This window comes from Abramis brama, assembly GCF_963993115.1.
Source record: "Abramis brama genome assembly, chromosome: 20".
Classification (NCBI taxonomy): domain Eukaryota; kingdom Metazoa; phylum Chordata; class Actinopteri; order Cypriniformes; family Leuciscidae; genus Abramis; species Abramis brama.
Window position 1 is genome coordinate 18,170,145 of NC_139982.1, and position 6,214 is coordinate 18,176,358.

The 6,214-nt window shown below is 35.9% G+C and overlaps 1 long non-coding RNA gene across 1 annotated transcript; it reads right to left on the minus strand.

The window, feature by feature from the left end:
* Window positions 1–1,828: 1,828 nt before the first annotated feature.
* On the minus strand, window positions 1,829–4,591 carry LOC311071150. The gene is made up of 3 exons (XR_014603772.1): window positions 4,107–4,591; window positions 3,518–3,597; window positions 1,829–2,179 (listed from the first exon to the last, which is right to left on the minus strand). It is a non-coding gene; the product is annotated as an uncharacterized lncRNA (long non-coding RNA).
* Window positions 4,592–6,214: the final 1,623 nt, after the last annotated feature.

Consider the following 6,214-nt stretch of genomic DNA (forward strand, 5'->3'; position numbering starts at 1 on the left):
TGAATGGAGGTTTTACTTCTGGAACTTGACTGTTTCACTCTATCCGTATAAAGTTTACACACGCTTTTTTTTTATTTTTTATGTTTTGGTATGCTGAAACTTAAAGGTAAAATTATTTACATATGCACAGTTTTAGAAATTCAAATAATCTTTACAAATTCTTTATAACTATATGTATTTGTAGCAAAATGTGTATACAAGCCCATAACTCCATCCCTACCCTAAACCTGAGCAATTGATAATATAAAAAGCTCATAGATACATGTACAGCAATAATAATTTAAGTGATGTTTGAATGTTCACAAGGTTTTCTTACATTTTAAAGCCTTGGGTAAATTTCTGAGTATTATAATGTAAAATTATGTAAATACGTTCAGGCATAAAACTCTAATCGAGCACTGATTGGTTCTTCCAAATGTTCTTCAGTACTTCCTAATTGGTTCTTCAGTAATTCTTAACCCACGTAACCATATATCTTGTACCCTAGCCTGCAGTCTCCTTGCTGTGCGATTATGAAAACTTCTGTCCATCCCTCCTCCTCCCCAGCACCACCTGTAGAGATCTACTATGAAGGTTTTACCATTTTCTTGCAGCAGCTTCTTGCTTGTCCGCCAAAATCAAGCCTATGTATATTCCATGCCCCATGCTAATAAATGCTAGTTGAAATAATCCACTCCGAGAGTTGTCATGACTGAAATGCATTTAATAAATGTGAAAAATGGCATGGAGTATATTTAATGTAATTAAATCTAAGCAGCCTTTTAATTCCAGGTCTCAAGAAAGCCAACTAGAGGCCACTGGCCTCAATTTCAACAAATGTGAGTGATGTTTACCTGAAGGTGAGGATGATTAGGAGAGGCGCGTGCCTGTGATGGTCTCACACTCAAAGTATGCAGTGATGTGGTAATCAACGGGTGCGTCCCTCACTGCATGCGATACTGGGACTTTGTTATGACTGCCAGTAAAAAAGACCAATTGTGCACTTAAGTTCACAGGTTTTTTTTGTTTGTTTTTTGAGTATGAGGAAATGAAAAGAAAAACAAACAAAGTTAAATGAACAAGATTAGTGATTCTAAAGTTCATAACAGTCTCTCCAGTGTGTGTTTTGACATATCCAGTACGTTCTGCTGTACTTCATACAAGATTGACTAGTTGAGCTAGAGCCACAGGTTCAAATCCTCTTGTCTCAAAGCTCTGCTGGGAGAAATTAACATGCCGTGGCATGCCCTGATATGAGCTATGTGTAAAGTTTTCCTTTCTCTCTGATGCTTGTCCAGCCTGTGTTTCCTTTTATCCTGATGACATGAATTTTGAAAGACCCAAACGTCCACCTTTTGTACCTTCTCTGAGATGATTCTCTCAGAACATGAGAGTCTGTGGTGTACGTGATCCACCATTCGTGTCCATCAAGTTACCACTTTCCCGACCCCCACCCCTCATCAAAACACACGTTGTTCAGAGGGTAAGGAGCAGAAATGCACACTTTATGCCTGCTGGGGCTGTTGTCTGTGGCCATAGTAACCAGGTGGGGCTGTCAGCTTCCAGGTAGCACAGACACCTGCTGCATTATTCATCTCTGTAATGCGTACACTGTAAAAAGAATACTGTGAAATTTACAGCAACTTGCTGGCAGCAATTAGCAAGTAAGTTGCTGTAGTTCATTTCACAGTATGCTTACTGTAAACTTAATTACAGTAACTTTAAAAATACTGTAAACTTTTTTACAGTAATAATCACAGTACTGTGTTTCATCACCTCACAAATTTTACTACTGTAATAGGGATTACTGCATTAATTTTGTGTACTGTAAAATGAAGACACTGTTTTTATCACAAAAATGCCATTTATTGACAACTTTTCACACTTTAAATTTCAAAATTCATAAAATAAATAGCAAAAAAAAAAAAAAATTTTTTCAATAGGTAAACATTTTTCTGTTAACATTTAATTTAGTTTTGTATACAACAACACTTTTCGGAACATGCAAATCAATCCTGTTCAAATGTATTAAAATGTTTGGTTAAAATTAGAATGAATAAAAGACAAATTAAATTATTTTAAAACAGCAGGATTTCAAACAGTAGAATTTAGTCCCTGAATGTTGTTTTTCTCCCAGAACTGTATTTTCCTTCAAAACGGGGCCTAAACTAGTCAACGTCCTGGGCTGGAGTCTTCTACCCTGCAGTGGAAGAAATTAATTATTAATGGAAAAGTTTATAAGCAAGACAGATGGGTTGATGACAATATATATAAAAGTTTGATTGGATCATTTGATTTAGCCAATCAACATGTAATACAATGTCCACTTCTCTATAAACCAAAATGCTTACTTAAAACACACATTTTATATATTAGGGCTTGGAGAGAAAAATCGATTAACCTAGCTATCGTGTAGATTCTAAAATCTTTTTTTATTTTTTTTTTATTCCAGAATCGATACCAATTCAAATTCAATTGCTTTATTTTTGTCCTTGCTTGTAGATGAGGTTGAAAGAAGTTAGCCACTTTCTTTCCAAGAGAGGATGAAATTTGTCGTTAAAGTGGCGTAATATCCAGAATGGGTATAAGAGACATGAGACTGAACGCACTGAAAAGCCTTTGCACTGCTCATATGCTGAGAGAGAGATTAGACAATAGAGCGGCACGATTCATCTTCAAAGAATGTGATCTCGGTCATCAAGACCTTTCAATTCGTCTGTCTATTAAACTAAATCATAAAACAACATTCAAATCTGTGTTGGCGCTACCGTTGACCCAGAGAGAGAAACGTTAGTCATGAAACAGCTTCACAAACAGTCTTTTAAATAAATATTTAAAATTGAATATATTTTTAAATAATTGTTAGACATAAAACTTTTATTTTAACTCACCATGCAAATGGTAGAAAAGTTAATAATAAAAAATAAAAGTTTGATGTTTAACAATTACACAACAGTCCATATAAACCCAAATAAACACTTTGAGAATTATTTTACTAGTCGGGTAGGTGGTTAAAGAATGACTACTCAAATATTTGTTCCTATTCCTAGCCAAAAATATATCAATAACAAATAAGTGCTTATCTCTGGATAAATTCTAATGTATGATATTTATTTAAAAGACTGTTTGTGAAGCTGTTTCATGACTAACGTTTCTCTCTCTGGGTCAACGGTAGCGCCAACACAGATTTGAATGTTGTGATATGATTTTGTCAAAGTTTAATAGACAGACGAATGGAAAGGTCTTGATGACCGAGATCACAGTCTTTTAAGATGAATCGTGCAGCTCTATTGTCTAATCTCTCTCTTAGCATATGAGCAGTGCAAAAGCTTTTCAGTGTGTTCAGTCTCATGTCTCTTATACCCATTCTGGATATTACGCCACTTTAACACTTTGGACACTTTGGAATCTAAGTGCAAGATGACGTAAAACTTTGTTCACACACAGTGAATCGATAAAAAAAAATATACTTAACACTTAATATACTTATACACTTAAAATTGGGATCTATTGTGTATGTTTAGTGCCGGGATCTTACCGAGCATGATGAGCCTTGGACTGGAGTGCTTGGCAGGGAAATCTGAGCCTCAACGTAACATCTGCTTGGGTGGAAGTTTCCTGTAACACAAAATAAACAGGAAAAAAAAACTTTTAAAAATCACAAATACAATAAATGGTAAATAAATGAACTAGTAAGATCTCGAAAAATCTTAATACAATGCGAGTATATTATTATGCTTCCACGAGTCATGAATAAAACTTTCGAATCGACCCGCTTAAATGTCTCTTCAGGCGGCAACGTTAGCATTAGCATGAAAAAAAAAAAAACGAGTGAGATTATTCAAACGGCTACCGCGCCAACACATACATCAAATACACAAACAAGTTAATTTTATTCAACAAGGCTACACGTTACTCTTTAATCAAATTGAAGACGTTATAAATCAAATGTAATGTTGCCAGATAAGACAAATCTTTACAGTCGCCTATACGCCTATGCTCCCACATGTGAAGGACATTTGAAGGAATGGCACTTCAAATTAGGCTATCAACAATCTCGTTTCTGCAGTTTGACCTGCGATGAAGTTCAGAAAAATCATGATCCTATGAAAAATGTGTTATCTTACCTCTAGATGCGTTTTCTGTCGAGTCGGCGACTCGGCTGGCTTCACTATTCTGCTTCACGCGGACGCGGTGTCGTCGGCGCGGCGGTGACAGTTCAGTTGACGTTAGCAGGGCAGGCAAGAGAAATATCCAAGCGTATGGGGATCAAATTTCAGTCTAGCGCGCCAACATATACATCACATACACATACACATACACAATTCCAATTGAATTTTTATTCATTATGACGTTATCGAATGTTGCCAGATTAGAAAATCTATCGAAATTATGTGCAAATATATATACATAAATGCACACAAACACGAGTTTAGGAAGTGTGACGCTCGTTTACTTGGTGCACTCTTAAAGTTGAACAAATAGGTAACTTTACAAGAGTAAACTGGAAATAAATCAGCAAAGTTACCTTTCTGAAGTTAAAATTCCAATAAAAGTGTGGAATCTCGTAGCTTTTCAGCTGCATGGCAAAGAAATTGCTGTATTGTGATTCACAGAAAAAATATTTTTACTGTAGAATTTACCCGCCATTGAAAATTGACCATGATGCTTTGCAGATCTACAGTAACATGCTGTATACAGGTTTTACAGTAAGCATTTGCTCATTTTACAGTAATAATGCTGTGAAAACTACAGAAATTTGTTACAGTGTAGCTGCCTGTAATCTGACTACGCAGGCACAAATATCTCTTTACGCTGGTAATATATTGTCTGTAAGGTTACTTTTCCACATTTACTTTGAACCCACTTCTTTTATTCTGTGACTTTGCTTTGTTTTTGACATAAAGGAGGTTGAAAAATGGCCTTGTTATACATTTCTAAGAAGTGTTTTCCATAGATTGCCACATATGGAACTAATTTTGAGGGGTTTAACCTGCCAGCCAGCTGTTTACTATGTTTTCATTCTTTTTGGAAACATGTCAGGGTGAAAACATTTGGAAATTAACAAGTAGAAAACAAAACAATGATTTCATGACAGCTGTTGATCTACAACACAATGAACTTTGTGTCTGTATATGTTTGTTTAGTCGGCTTGATGGTTCGGGTGACTGGTTGGATTCATTTTTCCGATGTGGATCAAGCGGTGATTCGGATTTTCTGAAAGGTTATTGGACCTAAATGTGAGCTTTTGGGTGAATCTGATGGGTCCATATACAGACTATGTACATGACCCACTGCAGTTTGCCTTGACACTGACTCATGGACATGACCACCGGCAAGGTGCTTGTGATAACTGGTTCTGCAAAGATACCTGACATAATTGCCTGAAAACATATGAGTCATTTTCAAACTGTTGACAAGGAGTACAACAGGAGGAGACGTTCAAACGTAAAGCAAATTAGTATCTTCAGTAGCCTGGACTGTTGACCTAAAACTTATGCAAATCAGCCAGACAAAGAGATCAGGAAGTGCAAGTTCATGCCAGCAAGTTCTAGTTAGAATAAGTGAGATATGTGAGAAACAATGCTGTGTGAGCGCAATCTAGTGGTAAGAAATATATCACAACCCCAATGTAATGGGTACAGAGTCTGTTAAACACCTGATAGACAGTGATAATAATCTAAATATATATATACACACAAAATCAAAAGTATTTTATATATTTAATATTTACAAATTATTTTATTGTACTTAACAGTGCCTGTCTGTCTGGTAGACTGTTTCTAAATTAAGGCAATCTTGTACATTAGCTTTATAGAAAACAACTCATTCTGGATGTGAAATTGGACTTGGATGTGTCCCTACCAGCACAGATGAAATGTTCATGTTCTTAATCCTGCATTGTCAATTAAGGTCTCTGGTCAATGTTAGTGTATGGAAATCCAGATTAAGATGATGGATTGGGTGTCAGCACATTCCTGAGAGGGGAGATCATGTGATTTGTCTTCACATATTAAATAAAATAAATAAAAGCATTCTAACATTTATTTTTTCAGGACAGGTCAAAGGTGTAGGGTAAATACATTTACTGTTTCAAAGTACAACCCTGTGGTTTCAGGGGGCAACATGCATTTTTACATTTTTCATGCTAAAAAGCCATATAGTTTGGTTTCAGCAACTACATTCTGTACATGGGAAGCCTCAGTGTTTTTTGGAGAGCTCTGGTGAGCACAAC